At 48.3% G+C, this 23,683-nt stretch overlaps 1 long non-coding RNA gene across 1 annotated transcript in view; it reads left to right on the forward strand.

The window, feature by feature from the left end:
* The first annotated feature begins 19,739 nt into the window (after positions 1–19,739).
* Positions 19,740–23,683, forward strand: part of LOC148051077 (uncharacterized) — a 72,747-nt gene continuing 68,803 nt past the window's right edge. Inside the window, exon 1 of the long non-coding RNA XR_015700610.1 lies at positions 19,740–19,799. This is a non-coding gene — a long non-coding RNA (uncharacterized LOC148051077). The remainder of the gene's footprint in view (positions 19,800–23,683) is intronic.

A 23,683-nucleotide genomic window follows, 5' to 3' on the forward strand; every position in this document is an offset into this window, starting at 1 on the left:
AGCTGTTTTGTGCAGGCAACTCCAAGACTTTTTGGAGAAAGTGTTCCTCTTTCGGAGAAAGTGCTCCTCTTTAGCACGTGCTGATGGTGCACGGTTGTGATGCTTCCCCATGGTGATTAAAAGAGGGGTAGGTCTCCTTTGGAAGAGATTTTCTGGAGCCCCAGTGGAAGCTGCTGAGATGTCACAGCGGTGAAGCGTTGTCACCGCAGGGTGGGCAGCGGCACTGCGAAGGTGCACCCTTTGTAAGCGTGCGAGGGCTGCCAGCGTGGCTGTGGCAAGGCTCTGTATCTTTTCGGTGGCGGAGGCAAAGCACGCGTCGAATTTGTACCTTTGGGCCTCGCCTGTCAGCAGCTGCTCTGCGCTGCTTTCCCCCACGATCGGGTATCGTCTTCCTGATTTAAAGCAGACCGTATTGAACATCCAGCTTGTCCTCTGTGGGCATATGAGGTAAATGTATCGCCAGTTTGTTTTTGTGGCAATTATACTTTTTCTTTTTTTTTTTTTACGTAATTATTTTTGATTGTCATTTTTTGACAGTTTCTTGGCAGGGGTGTGCTGCAGCTGCCCTCATTAGGGGCCAAGCCAAACACAATCTTTTTGATATTGAATATTACTCAGTGGCTGCAGCCCCAGATGGCATGTGTAGTAGCAATTGAATCCAATTACATCTGTGTAATGCTTTTTAAATTGAAAGCCCGGTAGGAGAGAGATGCTGAGCTCCTCGCCATTTAAGCAACTTGACTAGACTTTCTCCTAGGACTTGACATATCAGAAAGAAGGGGCTGTCCATGCGGGTTAAACTGAAAACAGAGTAACACCGCATGGCGTTTGTGTCCTATTTCTCCATGCATGACACCCACAGCCCTATGCATTGCATAGGTGCGCAGTAGCGTTGCGCCCATTTTGCAGGTGAGGAGAGGTGAGGCAGAGAGCAGTGAACAAGCTGGACCGAGATCATCTCCTAACAGGCCAGCGGCAGAGCTGGTGGCTGAATGTCCCCGTCGAGTGGCAGCTTGCTGGCACCCGGCTGACTCCATCGTGTGCCCCTTGTTGGACTCAATCAGTTCTCCCTCCTTGCCAACCCCCCCTAAATTTTCAGACAAAGATGATATTTTGTTTTCTTCTCCTCTAGTACGCTGTTGTATCATCCTGTTTGGGCTATTAATAAACACCAAATGAGCTCCAGCTAACGAGTAAAACAATTATAGCTAAAAAGCCCCTGAGGGTGCTGAGAAGCTTTGGTGAGATGTGTTGGCCCTGGGTGATGGGGAAAGGAGCACGCTTCACTTCGTTTTACTTTGTTGTTGTCCAAAACGTGCATTTGTTGAGACTTTTCAGGAATGTGACGTTGTCTACAAAGCATGATTCATTGTTTAGGCGGCGGTGGTGAATATCTTCAAGCGTGTCTTGTCTTATGCGCAGTGGATGCGGAGCATATTTTATTCCTTTCCTCTTTGCCACAGATCTGAAGACTGCTATTGCATCTTTCTTCAGCTGTCATCTTTTCCTTCTGGCAAAAGCAACCTCACTCCTTCCAGTCTTCCTTTGTTGGCCACATCCTTGCCCTCTGCTCCACATATTTTTAGGCTAGAAAAGTCAAAGAGGTGATTTATTGTCCTGTACAGACAGAATTGCATCTCGTTACCTCCCGCTTTGGAAGTGTGATTTTTCCACTTGTCCTCGAGCTATTGCACAACCACCGTAAGCCAAAGCTGCTGACAAACCCGCGGTGCTGGGGCAGGAGCAGGGCACACTGGGGCAGGAATGGGGATGCACTGGGAACCACTGCTGTGAGCAACATTTGGACAACCCACATGGGTGCCTACCGAGGACTAGAGAATGGATATTGGGGAAAAACAGAGGAAAAACGGGGCTGAAGGATTAGCATTGGTTATTTCTGTAACGTGAGGAATTTGGAGAGGAGCCGGGGGTTTGCTGGCACCGCGTGCCCCTGTAATGGCAAGCGTCCTTTGGGAGCAGAAGAGAGGGAAACCTGGAGGCACCAGGCTATTTGGGGGGGCCCGTTCCTATCCCAGTCAAGCTAAGCCTTATCCTAGCAGCAGTGATGCTGGTTTCTGCAGTCCCCTACATGGGCTGGCGTCCCAGTTACCAACTGGGACTGTCGGAATTGATTTATGAACTCAGCCCAAACACTCGCAGGAACAAAAAATGTAAAGAGAACCGGTACAGCCACAGGCAAAAGGCAGGAAAGATGCTATGCGTCTGGCAAGCCCTGCTGCTTGTTTGCTCCTGCTTTGCATTAAGCTCTTTGCCGCGACTTAAAAAAACTAAACAAACAACTCTTCCTGCTGAGGCAAACAGAAAAGAGGTCATTGGAAGGGGGTTTGGGTCTCAGAGCCAGTGCCTGCCGTCGGGGAGCCGAGCATCTCGGGGACCGCAGCACCGGGCATGGGGGCAGCTCATGGGCGCAGCCCCAGGGTCGCTGGCTCGGCCGTGGCAAAGCTGAGCTGCTGCAACGTGTTTTGCATTAAAGGTTCTTTTCATCCTGCGCAGAGGACATGGATGTATATGAAGCTGATTGGATGTACATGCTGGGTTTATTTCTTTTTTTCATTTATATCATGTTTTTTAGATGTTAAGGCTTTTGGATTTTGTAAGGGAGGCATTCTTCTGGTGGTTGAAACCGCTTCTTCATTGGAAATTCTCCTAAATCTTACTCAGAAATGTATGTGAAAGAATCTAATAGTTGAAAGCAAAGCAAACCATTTTTAGCAATCCAAGATGCATTTATAAGATTTTTTAATTAGCTGAAAATTTTGAGGGAAATGATTTCCAGTCACTGGACATTTTTGAGTGTATGATTTCAAGAGGTTGTCAACAAATAGTAGCTCTTTTCTTGGTACTGAAGTTGCACGGGGGATTTCCAATCCCAAAGGTTTCAGATGCAATTCAGTCAAAGCTCTGATTTTCTGATGCTTTTTGTGAAGTGTTTAACGTAAGGAGTTTCTGAAGTTCTGCCACAATTGTTCTCCCATTAGCAATGAAACCCAACGTGCTCTCTGAAACAACCCAAATTGAGGATGTGGAATCGTCCTTGGTGTACGGTGATGCTGGCTGTTGGCGGTGAGGAGCACTGCGAGCCCAGGTCAAATCGAGTTTGTTCCCATCTCGAGTGACACTCTCCTGGCCTTGCCAGGGACATCAGGCAAAGTCGTGATGCAGAATTGAAGCAAAACCAGTTTGTAGATCAGCCAAACATGGCTTTGGGGAGGAGAATGAAGACCTGGGGGTGTTGTCTCCATCTGCAGCAGTAAAACTCGTGGTGTTGGCACCCCAAGACCCATACCTAACAGCAAGAACACGTGCCTCCAAATGCACGGGCAGGATTTCATCCTGTGCCTTGTGGGGTGTGCTGCTCCCCAGAAGCTCCCCAGTTAGTTTTTTGACGTCTCACCAGTGGGGTAAGTGTGGGTAGGTGGGAGCTATGCATTGAGAAACCAGGAGTGTTTGCAGCTATCTGCTCCCTTCCCAGCACTGCTCTCCAGGACAAACTCAAGCTCATAAATCTCCTACTCAGCAGGGAGCATTTGTGCTATAAACTAATTAGGCAAGTGGTCAAATACCACAAACACCTTTGCCCTCATTAGAGACCAATAACGATCCTGAGTAGGTGCTGAAATGCCTCATTAACAATGAGCAGGGCCTCCTCTCCGGGATATGGGCTACAAAAACAAGCCAGCAGCCCAAGGATGCAGGAGGCCCTGACACTTATTTGGTGCGCTGCTAATGATTTAAATGTCAATTAGCTAGTCTGACGCTATATAGAAGTCCTGGGCTTATGGGCCGCAAAGCCAAGGCACAGAGATGGGGGGATGTATTTGTATTTGCCACGGAAATGAGGAATTTGGCAGTTTTGTGGGATGAAGAGCTTCTTTCCCTCTTCTTCTCTTTGTTGGCCCTGCTGCTTTTTTGACTCAGTGCTGCTCTCCTCTTTTTTCCAAAATCATCTTCCCATCACTCTTTGGTTATGCGCTCTTCCACATACACCACGATGTTCTTGAAGACCTCGATGCTGCAGCTCTGGGTGGTGGATTAAAGGATTGGGGTGGAAACCAGAGTCAGGGCAGACACTCTTCTCCAGTTACTTCAGTTCTTTCTGCTGTTTTCCAGGGCAAAAAACATTTGTCGTGCCCAGTGGTATCGTTGCAGTATCAGGAGGTGCCTCATGAATGTGGATCTGCATAGATGTAAAGTAGGAAATATCTCCCAGACAAATTACCCTTTTCCATGTTGCTAAAGCAGAGCTGAAACTGGTTGTTGTTTTTTTTTTTTCTGCTCTTGTGGTGTTACAAGTGACTTCGGGCTTGCTCAGGTAATACTGGCTGGGAGATCAGAAACACCAGCTCTGGACCCACTTGCATCTCCTGCATTGCTGGTCTTTAGACTTCAGTAATAGTTCAGACGGACATCCCTCAGATACGCCATGACATACAGTTCACCCTGCCTTGAGGGGGGCGACCAGATCTGTCTTTCTCAAACTTTTTAGTTGAAGAACCCTTTTATTTTAAAAAATCCAAGACTTGCAGATTTCTCTAGTAGCAATAGCCAGAAGTCAGTGCCCGTACAAGTAGTTGCTTTTTAGAACCACCAAAAACGAAACTATACTTTGAATGCCTCTTTGGTATTTGATTTTTTTTTTCTCATGCTGTGTTTGCTCTTTTTGCAGGAGCAGGATTGCATCTGTATGTGTATTTTTCTTGCAGCTGTTTTGCATGATACTGGTGGTACGTGGACCACAGCCAGGGGCTGCTAGGCTGTATCATTTTTTTCTCTATCCTTTCATGCCCAATTTTGATATGATCTCCAAAAAAACCAGCGGTACTGAAATGAGTTGGAGGTGCATCCCATGATAGTGTCTGTTTCCCACCACAGATTAGAGTCTTGTATTTGTGATATACACAACAAAGATGTTGCAGCTAGTCTGGAGTTTAGATTTCTGGTATGTTAGCGTACGGCCAAGAAAGGTAACACAAAGCAGTGTCAAGCCAGTGAAAGGGAGACAAAGCAAAAAAAAAAAAAAATCTCAGTGTGATGAATTTTCTATAATGATTACCAAGAGTGGCAAAGAAAATTAGCTTTGCTTAAGCCAGGCAGAAATTCCTGATTCAGAAATTAGGCTAAGGCAGGTCCTCTAGGCCAAGTCTTCTGCCCAGACATGTCCTGCTGAACACACTCACGGATTTCTCCAGTGGAGCAGAAAGCTCTAGCAGCATTCTTTGGATGCCATCCAGGGAGGGATGTGCGAAAGGGTCACTGCTTTGTGCATGAGATTCTGTGTTTGCCCAGGCTGCGTGTCACTGGGAACGACGCAGAGCAAATGGCAAATTCCTTATAAAAGTGGTTTTGTGGAGGGGCAGAATGCACAGCTGCGGCCACTTCCAGATGTGTGATGAGGAAGGACTTATCTGCCCCGCCGTCCTTTGGAGTCGAATGCCTTTAAATACCATTCTCCAGCTCTAAGGTTCACCCCAGAAGGCCCGTTAACACTTCCACACAGATGTGTTTGGGTGCTGATGGGTCCCTGATTCATTTGCTTTAAAAGCAAAAGCTCGCTTGCAGCTGCTTGAAGAATCAAGGGAGACATTTTGTAGAAGTAATAATAATGTTCAATGAAGAAATCCCTTGTGGATTTTCTCAACCTTTGCTGCTTAATGAACCAACTGATTCAGCCTGTAGTGTTGAAATAATCCTTCCAAGGACATTCGAGCAGTCCCATTAAGTCAGGGAAAAGACTTTACTGCAGAACTTTTGTTAATGAACCAAGATTTTGTTGTCAAAGGAAGAAATGGGGCTTTCTCTGACCTGGCTTTTAGGTGCGGGTGAATTAATTGAGATTTCTTTCCCTGCGTTGTAGGCTGACACCTAATCATCAATATAGTTCGCAATGTTTCTTTCTTTTCTTTTGTTATTAACCGAGGCACAATGGAGAGGTTTGTAGAAGGGAAATCTCCCGAGTCCTGTTTAATACAAAGACAACACCTCCTTCAGCTCAGGAAATCCCTGAGCTGCATTTTTTTGAGGCTGGGAGAGTATTCTGGGGGGAAAAAAATCACAGCGTGTTTATTGTATTCTTAAACCCTTCCCTAGGCATCTGCTTTTGGCCGCTTTTAGTGACAAAATCCTGAGCTAGATGGACCTTGGAAAGCCATTATTATGCTCGGTGTCATTAGGTTGTTCCTATGTCTTTTAATGAGCGTTATAGAAGTGCTGAGGGACAGTTGCACAGAGGGGTTTTTGTCGTCTTCGTCGTCCAGCTTTTCTTCTCACCCTTCCTCTGACAACCTCTGTGCTTTTAACTGGCTTTTCCTGTGACTGTGGTACCACTAGCCTTTCTGAAGAGGTCAGTCTTGGATGGGCTAAAGCTGTGCACAGCTGCTTTCGTGGGGTTTTATCTCTCACCCTCCAGAGCACTCCTGAGGATGCTCAAGCCTGCAGTGTTTGAGTGCTTTCCTCTTGGGTACCGCTGCTGCCAGAGCAGCGTCGGCTCCATCATGGAGCACTGCAAATCTTCTCCACATTTCCAGATGAAGGGTTTCCTATCTATGTGCCCTTTAATGTTGACGCTCCTCTCCCACATCCAAGAAAAGGGACTTCAGTGAATAACAATTATGTGTAGAAGGAACTGACTCATATCAGGAACCCCATTGATTTGAATGGCAAAGCTGAGATCTGCATGGGGGCGAAGCGCTGATGGTGTATGTGTTCAGGACCTTCACTGCAAATTCAAAAGCTCTGGGTCCACTTAGGACCCTCAGAATACATGTAGATTTAGTTCACTATCACTAGAGATCCCCTCTAAAAATACAAATAGGGATCTCAGTTGAAAATCCTTCCCTTGTGGAATCCAAAGACAAAATTCCCCTTCCCTTAGGTAGGGCCAGGATTTCCAACCCTGCAAAAGCCTATGTTTGGCCTCTGCCTACCTTAGAGCAGCCAGGAGGTGAAGAAAGCTGCTCCACAGTGAACCAGACAAGCTGTAGGTGAAGTCTGTTAGCAGAGAGGCACTCAGAAGGAGACAGTGTTATCCTCTTTCCCATCAAAGCCATCTGGCTCTTAGTTGCCAAACCAGTGCCAAGCCCCAGTGACCTTTCAGACTCATCACTGTGCTTAGAAGATTTACAGTGGAAAAAAGCTACTTCTTGTGAGGAAACTCTTGCTCCTTCCTCCCAGGAGAGCATCTAGCCGCAATGACTCATACGTTCATCATCCTGGCTTCCCGTAACTGTCCGACAGTGGCTACAACGCAAAGGCTTGGGGAGAATCCGTGCTTGCTTGCCTCTGAGATAGGGTGATGTAAGCTCCTGCTCTGGCTTCTCCCGGCTTTCCAGACTATTCAAAGTTCAAAGCTTTAGTCTCAACGCTCCGTCACCCAGCAGGCCAGCCCTGGCTCAAGCACCGACTTGCCTCTCCTGAAGTGATGACATTTTAAAAGGGCTTTGGAATGACGAAGGTCCCAGAGTCCCGGAGGAAATGGAGATGAAGCTCACTGACGGTCTGGACCCAAGTTACCAGAAGATCTGCCTAAGTCACTGTCTGTCGGTTTTTAGGCAGAGCTGCAAACCGTATTTAGCATTTGCAGTGGAGCCGCCATGAAGATTTTCATTTCAAGTTGCTAAGATGTTCTCTACAAGGTACTGGTACCCTGTAGAGTAACCCTTGGAGAAGGAATGCTGTTATTCTGGGATAAATGGAAAAATAAGCACACTGAAGTCAGGAGGGAGACTACTGCTTCTCAAGTAAAAGAGGAGATGAAAAATGAACTGGAGAGATGGGTCCAAGCCCTGAAGTGGCTTTCGGTTCAGATTTTAAATACCTCAAAAATCCATAAGTGTACTTGTACTTGAGCCCCATGAAAAAGTTCAAGGTCTCTCTGAAAACTGGGGGTTGGGTTTGGATTTTGAAGTTTCCTGCCTCCACCAGATTTAGATGTTCCCTGATCTGGGGCTTTGTTCAGGCCTGTCTCCGATTATATATATGATGTGAACGAATAGGTCTGTTGAGGGAGCCGCGTTGGCTGGTCTGCATGAGCCACCGCCTGCCTTCAAATAGATCAAGAGACTCAACAGAGCCTTGTGCTGGGGAACATGAGAGCAGCACCAAGGCATTTGACATGAGGCTGTTTGAATGTTAGTGGTTTTTGTCTGTGGGACTCTTTGTGTCCTCCGCTTTCAAAATTCTCGACTGTTCCTCTGAATCCAAACCACATGGATTTTTTCCTGATGTCAGGTAGATGCAGTCAAATTCCTCCAGCCGCCAAGTGCAAGGTGAGATCCCAACAAGTATGCGGCTGGCTTTTTTGGAAAGGGACTCCATCATCTCCAGAGCTCCCAAGGAAAAATTAGTTACCCATAAATTCCCACAGCAGGCAAAACAGACTCAAACCAAAAGCCTTGATGTAAATCTAAACCATGATGTTCACTGGGGTAAAAACTGTCCTTTTATGCGAAGCAGCCTGGATCTGAGAAGTGCATGAAAGCCAAATCTGAAGTCAGTCTTAATGAAAACTTGCTGTGCTGTTGGATTGCTTCTTGGCCTTTTCCTCCATCCCTCTCCCTTGAACTTCTCCAGCCTCTGCGGGGATAGTGGCAAGCTGTAATCCTCCCTGTGATATTTCCAGGAGACCTGGGGCTACGAGGAGAAGACAATTCTCTGCCTTGGGTCAGTTCTTCATCTCTTAGCCCTGAGTGGGTGCCAGCAGCGTCAGGAGGCTGCGGGCATTTGTGGGGTGAGGGAAGTTGTCCATAATGTGCCTGAATTCATCTTCTTGCTCCTTCATAAGGCGAGCACACGGCATAGGCTACGTAGAAAGGATGAATGGAAAATAAACAGACATTGTGGAATTTTTTTTTTTCCTGTGGGATGGGCGGCTGCCAGGCAGAGCTCCATTCTGCAGCACCAAGGACCGATCTATGCCCCTTTTGTTCCCACCGTTTTCAAAGGGTTTCCATTTAGGCTCTCAAGTGAATGGATGTGCTCCCGGGAGCACGGCTCACACGCTGAGCCGGCTTCACATGGAGCGCTTCTCTGGGGCGAGGACACTGTGGGTTTCAGGCTGGCTTGCGAGCGGTGCAGCCCTGTTTGTCTGCCTCCTGCGAGGCAGGAGCTCAGATTACGATCACAGGCAAGCAAAGAGACCCAAGAAGGAGGGAAAAAATAGGCCAAAATCTTCCTTGCCCCATATCAGGTTTGAGGCTCCAAACAGTGGAAAGGGAAAGCAGAGCACAGCTTTCCAAAGCAGCCGACTGATGTTGGGGGAATTTCTGGGGCTGATTTTACTGAGGGAGAATTGATTGTAGCATCTCTGCCAATGGCTGCCATGGATTTCCAGCTGCCCATTGCAGGATTAACTGCTGCCTTCACCGTCGGCAGGAGCCCAAGGGGTCCAGCTGGGGACCGGTGCCTTGGGAGTCAGGGAAGCGTTTGCAGGAGGTGTTGGTTATCGCCAGTTACTCCATCCCAGCAGAAGTTCTGGGGCCTTTGGGGTGGAAAGCTGTACCACTAGAGCACACGGGAATGGAGCAGGGCTTTTCTTTCCCACTAAATCTCTTCTTGATTTATTATGCGCCTGCTCAGCAAGGAGGAATGCCAGAGCTGCAAGGATTGCGTTATCTGGGTTGTGCTGTTAATGAGGCCATCATGTTGATTAAGCATCAGCTTGGAACATTATCTCGGTGAGGTCCCTCTCTCCCTCTGCAGTGACTGACACTTCTCCCTGAATAGCCAGACCAGAGAAAGTCCTCAAGACTCATTGTTTGGGATTAAAATAAATAGCAGTCGAGGTGGAGCAGGGCTGGTGGCAGATGCGTGCAAAAGATTGCACAACTTCTCGCCGCCGAGGACGGAGCTGCCCGATTAAAACCAGCTACAGATGAGGAAAGGGGTGGATGCATGAGAACGTTCATTAGGGATAATAAATAATTAGGTGAGAAATGCCTGGGAATGGCTCAAGGCAAGGGATGCAAAGGGAGTGGGAGAAGGAGTGGAGGAGTGGAGAAGGGATCCCGTTTAGCAGAAGTTAAATCTGCAGGCTGTGCTTTTCGGTACGAAGCTGGCAGCGCTGGCATAAAGAAAACAGGTGACTTGGGAAATGGTTTGATTTCCTTTCCTTCCCCTCCAGCTTTTTCCCCAGCGGCGATGATTTGCCAATTCAGCTCTGAGTAAAAGCGACACATCTGGCAGTTTTACACAGGAACTCCAGCCCAAATCTCTTTGCTTTGCTAACAACTCAATATTTTGTCATATTCTGGGCCACCCGTGAACCTCAGAGAAGTTAGAAATGCCAGCAAATCTGCCTATCTAGCTGTGCCGGCGGGATCTGGCAGCAACAAAGGTGGTCACGAGCTGCAGCTTGTGATGGTCCTGTCCGCATCCAGCTGATGGGCACGTGCTAAGCTGGATCCTGGCTGGCAGTCATAACCTCCACGATGCGTAAGGTCACAACGTTGAAGGTGGCTTCTGGGAAGGACAGAGGCAGGCTTGTCAGGGATCAGGTTTGCAGGGCTTTTAGCCGCTCTTGGGAGTCCACGGTGGGGCGGAGGAAGGGCGCGATCTGTGTTAGCATCTCTGCAGATGCCCATCACGGCTGCCTGGGAATTGTCCCTTCGATTCCCTCGACTCCAAGTACGAGAAGAGCAACTAAGCTTTTCCGGCACGCCCTGCCACCCGCGCGTCCCGACGGCTTTCCTCTCCCTGCAGGAGGCAACAAGCGTGGTTTCATCTCTCAAGGGGACAGGGCAAGACGGGGCAGGCTCTTTTCTAACAGGGAGTTTTGGACCTGGCATGGTCAACCTCTGGATCCTAGCTGTGACCGTCTTTGGCTGCCCTGGAGAAGAATTTAATCTGACTCACTACATGCTACTGGTTCTGTTGATAATTGTGGTGTGCAAACTGTCCCAAAACATATCTCTTATTCACACGGGTGCGCATGGACATGTATTTAGAAGAGAAATCAGCGTGTTGGTCTCATAATGTCATTTGCAGAAATAAGCCTCCTAAGCTGTCCACATTGTGTTCAAAGGATTTCCACTTGTTTGGTTGATGGTAGGGTGGGCTGCTCCGTGGGACCAGCTTCAGGGGATGGTGAGGTCAGGAAAGGAGCACGTTTGCTGCCCAGGTTTTGTGCTGGGTAGGAGTGGGCATGAGGCAGCCAAGCTGAGGGTGCCTGTTTGGGGCTGAGGCTGGGTCACCACCTTGTGCTGGAGCCATCAGCGAGTCACTTGCTCTGCCTGAACCCAACAGCTTGGAAACCCTCCCCAAACTTCATCTCCTGGAAAGTACCAGATGGGGAACCCAGGCTGAGATTCCCAGGGCAAAAGAAACATGCTGTAAGCAAAGATGTGCTAAACACCAGCACCATGAAACATAGGAATGCCAGCAGGGAAAGCAAACCTGCACCTCATGGAGCGGTAATACTCACGAGGCACAGGAGAGAGAGTTGCAAATACCACTTGGTTTTCAGACTGCTGCTTCTTAAATCAGCTGGAGCAGATGCCTTCAGCATCCAGGAAGGGATATTGCTGCTTCATGTAGCTTCTTCTATCTGAGCCCCCATCAGCTGCAAGTTAAGGGGAAAAGGGAGTGGAAGAGGTTGAGGTGCCGGCAGCGCGTCCTCTGCTTGCAGATGTACAGCTGACATCTGCAGCTAGCTCTCCGATCCTCCTAAAAATCACCACCAGCCTGAGCAGAACCCTGAAATACCTCCTTATTTGAAATATTCCTAATCCCCAAACGATTTTCCTTGCCTGCACTCACCAGTGGACAACTATGGGAGTCAAGGAGGTTTGTTGTTGTTTTTCAGTTTTGAGTTTTTGGGTTTTTTTCCTAAAACCTATGAAGTCCCAAGGCAGCTTGTGCGTTAGGAATTGCTGAAGGAGGTAATTGCTTAGCGCAGTCCCTTGGAGGGACTCTTTTTTAAGTGGAAAGAGGAGCGTGTTGATTTGGTTGCGTGCCAACCAGGAAATACCAAAAAGCTGAAGATGGACCCGTTACAAACAGGCTAACCAGCCTCAGATGTCCCTTCAATACTGGAATATGGAAGGTAATAGAGAGCACATGGGTCCTGTAAATAATGAGATTACTAACAAATACACAGAAATACAGCCATTTGGCTGCCTCAGTGAAACGCTGAAGCCACTGGTTTCAGCTGAAATCTCGTAATTGCCCTCGATTGCCCTGTAACGAGTGTTTTTCCCGCAGCCTGTTGAGATCTGAGGTTCTGCGTTGGGTTTTGCATCTTGTGTGCACCAGGGTTTAATCCTCCCCTTTCTTCCCGCGGAAGGGCCGGAGGAGCGGCTGGGGCAGAACGGAGATGCTGATGCTCTGGGGTGTGAGATGTTGGTAGGAGAAAGTGCTGGTGTGGGGAAAAGCACAAAGTGGAAGAGGCAAGCGCCCTTCCAACGAAGCAGGGCAGAGGCGTGAGCTGCGCTTGCCTCCTTTCGCCTCCTTGACCCCTGTCCTGCTGCTGCCACTTCATTGCTTGAGCCTAAAAGCTTGGGGAGGAAGGAAATGAGTCAGAGTTGGAAGGGCCCTTGGGAAAACTCACAGCTCTCAAAGCAGGGAGCCCGGAGTCAGGTTTTCGATCCCTCCTTTGGCATCCCGGCAAGCGCCGACCCCCTTTAAGGAGGAGGCTGCCGGGAGCTGCAGGTGCTCACACAGGTTGTAAAGCAATCAGGTCGTTTGTCTCCGTGCCGAAAGACGGATCAAGGAGCCCTGCTCTAGGCATCCAGCCTTGAAAATACTGGCCCAGTTTTTAGTTCTTATGTCTGAGCTTCCTTTCCTGGGGCTGGGACGAGGGTGCAGGCAGACGTCAACGCAGCATATGTGCGTGCATACGTTTTCCCTTTAGGGGGAAGGAGGAGGGAGAACTGTGTCCAAAGCAAGGTGCCGTCACAGCCATGAGGATGGGGAAAAGTCTCGTATCACGTTGCATGGGACAGAGGCAATGTGAGCTGCGGCTCAGCGGCAGGGTGGGAAGGACGGTGCTGGCGTGGTGTTTTGGAGATGTTGGGGATGGGGGAGGCCAGGCTTACCCCATGGCATGGTGCTGAGAGCATGGGGTGGCATTAACTGGGGGCTAGAGGGGGGTCCTACAGCCTCCCACGCTTTGGGGGGGTCCACCCTCAAGCCGGAGTCGCAGGCAGCGTTCCTGGGCTTTGAGCACGGAGCGGGAGCACTGCAACCCCTGAGCCTGGAAGGGAGCAATGGGCTGTGCAGTCAATGGTCTTCAAACCCTTTATTCCGGTGCTTCAGCATCACTGTTTGACCTCGAGCATTTGAGCTGGGAAGTTTGAAGCCATTTTTAGCTGCCTGGCTGCAAAAGGGAAGGGAGGGAGGAGGGAGAGAGAAATACCATGCGGTTAGTATTACATCCCCAACACAATAGGAACTTTTATTAGCAATTTTCCATTGTGTTGCAAATGGCAAATATCATGGTTGTATTTGCATGTTTCAGACTGTCCTGGAGAATTAGCTTTCCTCTGCGACTGGGTAATAGTTTTCACATTCCATTAGCTTCAGTATTTGGAGCGAGATACAAAAGCTGCAGCGCGACGATCCTCCTGCCATGGGAGACCTCCGTTCTTACCTGGTGGTTCAACCTAGGAAAAAACAGGTTGTAAAAAGCTTGATCTCTCTGTGGGACAGAGAAAGAGGAGGTTGCAGGTGGGGAGTACCTTTGCTCCGAGGGTATTGATTGCACTTCTCAGGCCAATAAAAATGCATGCATTCCTGGCTAGAATAACAATAAGGATGTTTCTTTGCTCTAGGATAAGTCAGGATTTGACTAGATTTATGCATGGCTCTGCAGAGGATATGCAGCTATTGACAGCCTGAAAGAAATTAGGCCAAGAAAACAAAACAGAAACAACTGGGAATTGTTGCAGCTTTCAGTCTGCAGTATTGCTTCCAGGACCGTAGGACCCAGGCGCTTTGACTCTGAGCCATGGCCCTGTTGGGTTGTTTTTTTGGGGTTTTTTTCTCCTTTGAGATTTCGCCCAGTGTTTTCCGTGGGGGAGTTCTGCTCTGTGGTCTGGATAAAGCTGCGATGTGCGTCTTCCCCGTTGTGGGACCTGGAGCACAGTCACCAAACCACTGGCTGATGGCAGGATTGGAGGCTCAAAGAGCTCTGCCTCTCCTTGTCTTCTCCTGCATGGCCAGGTATGGCTTGGGCATGACTCTGGTGCCAGTGGTCAATGGGAAAAGTCCCTGCAACACCGTTCCCTAGATCCGTGATCCTCCTCTTGCAGCTCTTCGCAAGCTCTCCAGTCTCTGTGCAACACCACTGTAACAGAAATCCCCAGTTAAAGCATCTTGCTCAAGGGTGGGAAGCTGTTGCCGCTGAAGGCAACCTGCTCTACTGAGTCTTGGTGCTTCTTCCTAAGAGAGACAAATAGATGAGAATTTTTTGTGTGTGCTTTTTAGAAAGCAGCAAGTCAACCCGGTGGTCCTGAGAAAGATCGTTAAACTGATGTTGATCCTAGCCTTGGGTCTATTTTCTCTTCTTCCCCCAGCAGAGCTTCTCCTATTTTTAGAGACTACTCTTGAGTAATTTTAGGGTTGTGCCAGACATTGGAAATGAAACCCCATGTGCTGCAGACAGGGGCTTCAGCCCAAGGTTGAACTTTGCACCAGGGCTTTGTGAAGGTGCTTGAGCTATAGGGTGAGCTTCATTGGCTTGGTGCAATACAAGACCAGGTACCGTACGAATAAGGCACCCTCCCTGCACTCTGCTTTGCTAGTCCCAAACTCCATCTCTGATGCATAAGCCCAAGGGAAAAAGCATATGTGTACCGTACAGCGTGAAGGTCAGAATGACGTTAGGGCTGCAGAGCGTCTATTTGTCCATTCTTCTCACAGAAAAGGCCTTCATATTTTGTTACCATCTGGACAGCAAATGTGCCGTCCTACGGGAACTTAGTTTTGACCTTTGCTCGTTTTGTTTAAGAACTAATATCAGGCAAACGTGTAACATTTGCACTAGGGATCTCCTGTCAGCACCGCAGATAGGTCGGGAGAGCTGACTTGGCTGTCTTGCTTGTGTCATGTATTTACGATACATGTACATAAATGCATATATTTGAGTTTATTCTTTGTATTTGGCTGAAGCTGGGCAAGACAGAACCTCTATTTGAAGCAAGGGTATTCCTAATGTTATTGTTTTAGATCTGTGATTATTAGTTTTCATGTGAACAGCAAGTCCCGCCATATGCCGAGAGCTCCACACAATGTGCTCCTTCATGGCGGTGGCACGGTCGTCACCGGGAGGCGAGCATATCTGCTGCGGGTCCTTTGATTCATGGCGCTTATTGCATGGATCACGACCATCGGTTAACTTGATCTCCTGCAGACCGTGAACACGTCGTTGCTTGTTTCATCAGTCATTAACACAGACAGGTTGTGTTGTTTGGTGATCTCTGATATTTGGGCTGTTCAGCCGGTGGGCTGGTGATTGTCAGTCTTGTGTAGCTCAAGCATGATGGAGGAAGCTAGGATGAGTCCCTCTCCGTAGTCATCAGCTGGATTTGGCTAACCAGAGCTGGAGCATGCCCAAGACCCCTGCCTGCAGACCTTTCTTCTTCTTTCCCTTTAGAAAGTCCTAACATTCAGCAAAAACCCAGCATAACCTGTAAGCAAAGACTTGGAGCTCTTTTTTGGAGGGAAGGAAAGGTCAGCCTTCCATTCATCAAGTGACCAAGTAGCTTGCCACCAAAACAGATTGAGGAAGCAGAGTTGCGTGCCCTAACTCCAAATTAAGAGGTTTAGTTGGTTAAACATCTCTTGAAGATTGGGACTGTTGCTATCAGAGCTAGGGCACCCCCGTGTTCGCCTGGCTTTGTACGAGCTCGCAGCAGCCCCGACTCCATCCAGCGCCCTTCAGCTCCCTGCAACATCCCCACAAGATGCTGCTGCTACTCAGTTTATAGTGTTTAAATGGGTCTTGCCAAGATTAAATTGGAAAATAAACCCCCACAGCTCAGGCTTGAGCTGTTGAGATTATGAAGATTGATCAAATAGCACAATTAAATGTATTTATTAAATAAATGGGTGGTTTATCTTTCTTTCGCCTTGCACCCGCAGGGCTGATGCTGAGCTGCCTCTTGCTGGCTTTAAATGGGTCCCACTGCGCGGACGCTGGCACAGGCAAGGGCTGAATCGAGCCTTTGCTCGGACTATTGAGCTGGGCCAGCCAGTTTCGCTTTTTTGGGTTGGTACATGGTTTCGTTTGCCCGTTTTCTTGCGCCGGCTGAAAAGCTGCCCAGCGCGGGTTCTTCCAGACAGGCCTGGGGGTGTTTCCATTTGTGCCAAGAAAATTGGGCTTTGACAGTCAAAACAAAACAACTTTGTCCTTCCATCCCATGTCCCTCCCAGTAAATTAAAAAGCATGTCTCTCTATTTATTTTTTTTTTTTTTAACATGACTTTGTTTCAAAATGCAAAGCCCAGTCTGCATCCTGCCAGCTCGAGCGCTGTCCCTTTAAAATCTGATTTTGGCAGCAGGTCCGGTGGCTGCGGCTCCTGTCCCAAGCAGATGGCTTTAGTTAGGCCAGATTCAGTGGCAGGTCTCCGGGATGCCGAATCTCTGCCTCGTTCGCTCCCTTCTTCTGTCATCAATAAAGGCATTGAGAAAATCTTTAATAAATAAACAAAAAAGCATTTTTCAACAGATAGTGGGATGGAAAATGACTCATAGGAAAACAGGGTATAAAGTACACTCTAGTATTAGGTATTACGTGTGTCGAGTTTCTGTTTGGGGTCCAAGAATGCTGTGGTTTTTCTCTAAGGATTATGCCATTGTGGAATAATGTCATTGTGGAGTACTTGGTCAAGATGAGCTGATTGAGTCTGGTGGTTACTTACAAGTATATATCTCTGTATTTTTCAGCGTTCGGAAAATCTGTGACAAGCAGTTTTTGGGAGGCTACGGGCAATTATTGCCATCACTGTTTCCAACCCGGCTGAATGCCGTGAAAACTGCTGGAGTCATGGTTTCTCTCCTTCTTTCCTTTTCTTTATTCATGTAGGACCTAGTTTTTTTTCTTGGGATTGGGCGCAAACAAACTGGGCAGGATCCTTTGCGCTGACTTAGACCTACCAAAGGACTGATCCAGTCCTAGAGGGAGGAGCACGCGTGATATTAACGTTAATGAAGAGCAAAGTCCTTAAGGGGTGGAAGAAAAGGGGTGAGGAATATTCTGCACAGAAACCACCATGTTAAATTTGGGGACTCCCAGCAGTGCCGGTGGGAATTTTGGTCACCAAAGAGGCTTTTGGAGGAGAAACCTTACTCCGCTAACCCTCGCTCCTTCTCTGTGAACGCTAACGGATGCGCTGGGAGAAGGGATATTTCAAATGGCGCTTGCACTTGTTCCAGCAAGTCATCTGCAGAGTTAAGGAGATGCTCGAGGAGGGCTGATACCCAATTTCTCTTTCCTTGTATCCTGTGATCCTCATTTTCAACACAGTAGTCCCTAGAAACACTGCCATATCCGTTGTTGGTAGGAGGTGGTAGGATATCGTGCTTTCTTCCCATTATTCAAGTGAGCTGATGATTAGAAAAGGAGAAAAAAATATCTTTTCCAGTTTGGTTTCCAGCCTATCTGTGGGAAAAAAAGGTGCATTGTGATGATCCTAACTCTAGAAATTATAACTGCGTGATCTCGTTAGCTGTTATCATCACTTCTACCTCCCTGGTCTGCGCTGCCCGGAGGTTTGACAGCTCGGGGTCAGCTCCTACTTGAGCATCGTTGAAGAGCGAAAAGGAAGTGTCGAAGGATGAACTCGAAGGAGAGGGCTCGCGCTGCGGCCTCAATGAAATATTTATAGAGCACTATATACACAGCTGCAGACAGGCTTTAAAAATGGGAAACACTTGAAGCAAAACGAGGCCATTTGGATACAGAAGGCCTTATTTTCTAGCGTTTTCTAGCCAAAAAAAAAAAAAAGGGGCACATATACAAAGAGCTGCTTCTAGTTTTGCCCATCTGCCACAATCCCTCTGGTTCACGTGCGCTGCTTTCTTTTTGGTTTGTTTTTGGCAGTTTTGGTCAGTAAGGGATGGAGGGTATCGTGGGAGGGTGTCCGTGTGTGTGCCGCGGCGGAGAATGCTGCCCGGTGGCCAAAAGGAAAGCGGAGGTGGCCTGGCAGGAGATGGGTTTGTCCGGCAGCTTGTTTTTGGGAAGGGCTGGGGTATGTTTGTTGAAAATTGCTCCTGAAGCATATACGAGCCTGCCTGAAGCAGGTACGCATGGTTACTGAAGGAGCAGGTAATTAGCTTTATTTTTCTTACCATTGCAATCTCTATCTACCTACTGCATAGTTGAGATATCTGCGTTAATACTTGCTTAATGCAAAACATAAATAAACACATAGAGTGTGTTTATAAACATTATAAATATATATTATGTTAACACATAAATATAAATGCATATTGGTGGAAAAAGGAGTGAACGATCACCAGTTGAGCTTTCAGTGCCTGGATGAGGTCCTGGCATTTCCAGGACAGGGCAGCATCCAGGCGGTTGAGGAACAACATAGCCCAGGAGCTGGCATCAGCTGGGGAAAGCCCTTCGAGCCGCATCACATCACAACGATGGCATGTGCCATTCCTTCGATGCAATTATTCTTCATAGGCTCGTTGACCTGAAACTAAACTCTTGGGAAAACTGAGATTCGAGGCAGCCTTTGTCTGTCCGACTCCGAACAGGGAGAGATGGGGCTCCGGGGGAAGGGGCAGACGTGCGGGGGAAGCCGGCTTGCCGTTCCTATGGATGTTTTTAGGGGATTAAGAGGGGAACGATCACTCTCCAGGCCTGTCTCAAGGTTTAAGAATTACCTGGAGGGCCCGCTGGAATCCATTTTTGGATGACTGGAGATTTTTTCCGATCTGCAGTGACAGAAAGCGAGTCCAGCGGTCTGGAAAAGCTCCCCAAGCTGTCAGAAGAATGATGGTTGCTCTCTGCGGCTCGGTGGAAAGCTGACCCATGGCAGGCTGCAGCCGGGGGGCAGTTTGGCCCCTCTGCCCATTGTCATGGGCAGGTCTGCCATGGGGGAGGCTGGGGACAGGGGACACGCTGCCATGGGAGATGCATCAAGCTGGTCTCTGGTTGTTCCACCACTTGAGTTTGGAGAGGAACAAGGGAAGAGGAGGAATCGGGGGGAGAGTCCCGCCTTTCCCTGAGGTTGATCATTGCCTCCTCTGATTTCCTGGAAATGCTCAAATTTAGCACCAGGAGGATGGTGTTGCAGAGGAGCAGTTTGGGTCCCCACTGCTTCATCTCCCCAAGCCTGGAGGAGCTGCTTCTCCCAAGGGGCTGGCTGGTAACCAGAAAGCCTAGAAGGTGTTTGGAGAAAGAACCAAAGTTTTAGGGGCTACAGGGGGCCCTAACTCCATCCACAGCATCACCCCAGCTGGAAGAAGATACGTAGCTTGACGGAAAGTCCTTCCCAGCCCTGTACCTGGAGGGCAGACATTAGCACAGCTATCACAAGTGATGTTTGCTCTGCCTTTCAGCTTTTTCTTCTAAAATTTCTTAGTTGCTTTCCCCTAGTTGCTGTTTTTATTGCTAATATCCCCGCATAAAGTAATTAGCAAAAAAAAACAGAGAAGCAGTAACACAGATATTTGTTTGCTAACAAAATCTCCTGATGTTTTTTTTTCTTCCCAAAGGTGTCTGGCAGCAGGTGAGGGGCTGGGACTGGAGCGGGAGAGGGAGCACAGCTTAACGCCGAGGCCATCCTAAACAACGCTGCTGCCCGCTGGAGCGTGGACCCGGTCAAGTAACGGTAAGGAAATAGCCTCTTATTTCTCCTGAATTGGTAAATCACTAAACACAATGCCGAATATTTTCTCTGGTGTACTCTCATGCCCTGGGACTAGGGGCAGGACTTTGCTCGTGAGGTTTTGTTTGCTCGAAGACACCCCAGACACCTCTGGCTGCTCCCGGATTCCTGCAGCCACAAAGGTTGCACCATCCCTTCCCTGCTTACATAGGTGTATGTTCTCACGACATGATGCTACTTACAGGGTGAGCCACAGTTATGCTACACCTTCCAAAATAATTCCTCTGTAGCAACCCAAATGTTCAGCCTGTGAAAGCCAGCACTCGAATCCTGCATTTGGGAAGCAGGGAATACCTCGGGCAGCATGGATATCTTGGCCGTCGAGGCTGCGTGCGTGTGTGTGACGCCGTGCTTTGTTTCCATGTTTTCCTGGATGCTCTAGGAGAGCGCAGAGCTCAAGGTTCCACATGTGGGACACGCTCTGCCCCCCCTTTGGCTTCGGTGGTGGTAAGATGCTGTTGCAGCCCAAAATCTGACCTAATTTTATCTTGTACTATATCTTTGCAAAACCAGCACTGCAGGCTGCGATGGCCTGGTTTCCAAATTCAGGACTTTATGGTAGTTCTCTCCTGTAGGGGGAAAAAAAAAAGCCTGGGGAGGGGGAAAAAAATCACTCTAGAAGCTCAACAACACTGAGCAGCCTGCCAGTAAGGGGTGCTCCTACGCAACCCTACAATAACAAATGGAAGAGAGATGCTCACAGCCTGTTAGCGGAGGACCAGCATGTGCTGTGCAAAGGTTTTCACCGACCCTCTTGTATTTGAGCGGGTCTCGTGGGCAACTGTAAAAAACCACAAAACCAGTATGCAGATGGGAACAGGGTAAAGAGAATGTCGTAAAAGAGAAACATATTTCACTTTCCAGCTTCTAGGGAGTTGGAAATAATGTGGAAAAAGATGTTGTTAGTTAATACTGATGAATGATCCTCTGGCAGCGCCATTAATCAAAGCTAATCATCGAAAAGTTTTTGGGAGCAGAAATTTGTATGCTCTGGTTTTGAATTCTCTATAGAATAAGCGGCTTTATCAGTTTCTTCTATGGAGTTTGATGAGCATCCAGTGGCTGGCTGTTTTCTTGACCGTCTCATGACTCAGGAAAATCTAGAGGGCCCAGCAGAGTTCTTGCTGGCATTAAGAGCTCGAGTTAATACTTCTAAAAGCAGCTGCGGGAGTCAGATGCACATCCCCATTGACTCTTGGGGTGGTTTTACCTGTGATTTTTAGCTCTGGTTTTTATTTATTTACTTTTGCTGAGCTTGTGCATTTGCAGTCCAGGTATCTCTTTGGTATAGACTTGTGATTCAGAGAGGGTGATTTATTCCCTCGCGTTTCCAAGCGATTGCTCCACGAACGATCCTTCCTAAAGGGGCTCCGCAGCAATTCTGCATCCATCCCCCCTCCTGAACACCACGTTCGGATGTGTAAAGGGTTCTTGCTTATTCATATCAGGAAAATTACTCTTCTGCTTACCCGCTTTGCAAAGATGTTTCTGTAGTGCAGGTGTGACAGAAAAGATTGGCTCAAGTGCTTTATTCAGCACGTGTCCTATTAAAACCAGTTAAACTCCCCATCGAGGAGACTGAAGAGTGATTCGAGGTCAAAAGCTCCAGATGACTAACCGGCCAATTCCAATTTTATGGGTCCCACAAGTTTCACGGACACCTTTGCACACAGAGGACTGCCAGGTGAGCGCTGCAAATAACACCCGCTGCCATCAAGGCCAGCGTGAGGATCCCTCTGTGCAAACTGGTTGCCAGGACATCAGCTTTACACAAAGGCTGAAAAGTTGTGTGCGCTTTTTGTACGGATTTTCTTGCAACGACAAAACGAACGTGAAATTCATTAGCGGGAACTGAACCCTGGATCATCTGTTTAAAAAATGCAGGCTCTTGCCAAGCTGATAGAAAGGAAAACCGGAGAAGTATAAAAATTTATATCCCATTTTATACCGCAGAGTTGCAAATGGTTGACGAAGACACTCGTGCGCCCAAGCCACCGCGCTTTGCAATTAGGGAAACTAATTGCAATAATGGGAGATGAAACGCAAGGGTCAGCCAGCAGCCAAGGACCAGCCCGTGGCCATCAATAGTTATACCAACCTCAGTCAACATAAAAAATTTTATGGTGGTGTTGGGACTACGGTGCAGAAGAATAAGAAATCAGAGAAGGCAAATGCATATAAAGTGCCTTGGAAATCCCCCTGCCGTTGCAGTGTTACCTTCCTAACCGGCTCCTAACCCCTGCCCACGTCCTTCTGAAAGAGCCATTATGTACGTTATGTGTACAGCAAAGACTCGTATTTGGTTTTTTCTCTTTGTCTCAGTGCTTCAGATAACTTTTTGCTGTGCAATTCCCCCTGTTTATTTTTTTCTCCCTAAGAGCTGATAGCTAAATATATGCCCAATCTCAACACTTTGACTTTTGCTGTTTATTTAATGACTTTCACTCACTTCAGTATGATTAAGTTCATCTGTGTCTGGGTGTTTTGGTTAGCATTAAGTTCCCTTTATTTTGGGAAATTCATTTCCACACCATGCTTTCTCCCAGTTGCCTTCCTGTAAGTGAGGAGGGTGGTTTTTGATCCAGGTCTCCCCTCCTCCCTACTCCTGTTTTGCAATTTTTTCCTTCCTGGCTTGCAACCGGCTTTCCAGTTCTACCTCTCAGAGCGTGAAAATCCACCCTGGAACAAGACGCTTTCTCCAGCAAAACTCCGAAACTTTCTGCTGCCGGGGAGTCGACGCTGCCACGGGGAAGGTGCTCAAGACCTGCGTCCCTTCATCACATCACCTACTTGGGACATCCCCAAAACCCAGCCCTTTGCAGAACACCCTTGCTGCGACCATCAAGGGATGGCGGTGGTGGGTCTCGTTGCGCATACGCCAAGGCAGGGGTGGTCCCGTGCACCAAGACAAGGGACCGCGCGGCCGCCGTCCGTCTCTCTTAGCAAACGGTGACTCAAAGTGTGCGACGGCGTTTGGGATTTGGGCTTGGGTGGGGTTTTTTTTTTTCCTCCTTTGCGGCCTGGTGTCCAGTTGAGGCCCCGCGGCCAGCGGCTGCGCAGCCGGGAGGGAGAGCGGGGCTCAGCCCTGCAACAGCAACCGAAACGCTCCACCTGGAGGTGAAAGCAAATTATAACGGGGGCTCGGTGGCCAGCTGGGATTTGTAGATCAGCAACTGAACCAAAAAAAGCAAAGAGTAGATATTTACCGTGTGTCGACCTGAAAGCGAGGTTATATTGAGAAGAAGAATCCATGATTTAAAAGAAAAGCGGTGGGGAAGCGTGCAAAGCCATTCTGCGTGATGGAAAGGCAGTGCACGGGAGGAGATGCTCCTGCGCCAGGCTGAGTCGTTCCCAGCAGCTGTCTCCAGCCCTGCTGCCTCTATCGTGGGGAGACCGCTGAGCTTTTTGGGGCCAGGAGCGAAGATTTGAACAAAGGGATCTCCCCTCCCAGGGCACAGGTTTCTTCTGAGCTCGGCGGCTGAAGCTTTTTTGCTCCTGCCTCTGCATCTCCAGGCAAGCTGCTTCTTTCCTGGGTGCTGAGCATCTGCCTCCTCCTCAGATTTTACTAATTTCAAACATACGTCTTAAATATCTCCCTGAACTCCTAATGTCCGCCATTCAACCTGCTCACCAACAGCTTGCGGTTAACAGAAACAGCATTTTTCAGTTATGAGCAATTTACTGAAATGAAGTCACCCAGACTAATTAGAACTACAATTCCGAGAGCTCAGGACCTTGGGGAAAGTTGGGACTGTGTTTGAGGCAGTATCTATGTATTTTGGAATAACAGCTCCCTGCTAGCTCAGATGAATGCTGAATTGAACGAG

This window comes from Nipponia nippon, unplaced genomic scaffold, assembly GCF_047370975.1.
Source record: "Nipponia nippon isolate SJK-2023a ecotype South Korea unplaced genomic scaffold, ASM4737097v1 scaffold_7, whole genome shotgun sequence".
Taxonomy (NCBI): Eukaryota; Metazoa; Chordata; class Aves; order Pelecaniformes; family Threskiornithidae; genus Nipponia; species Nipponia nippon.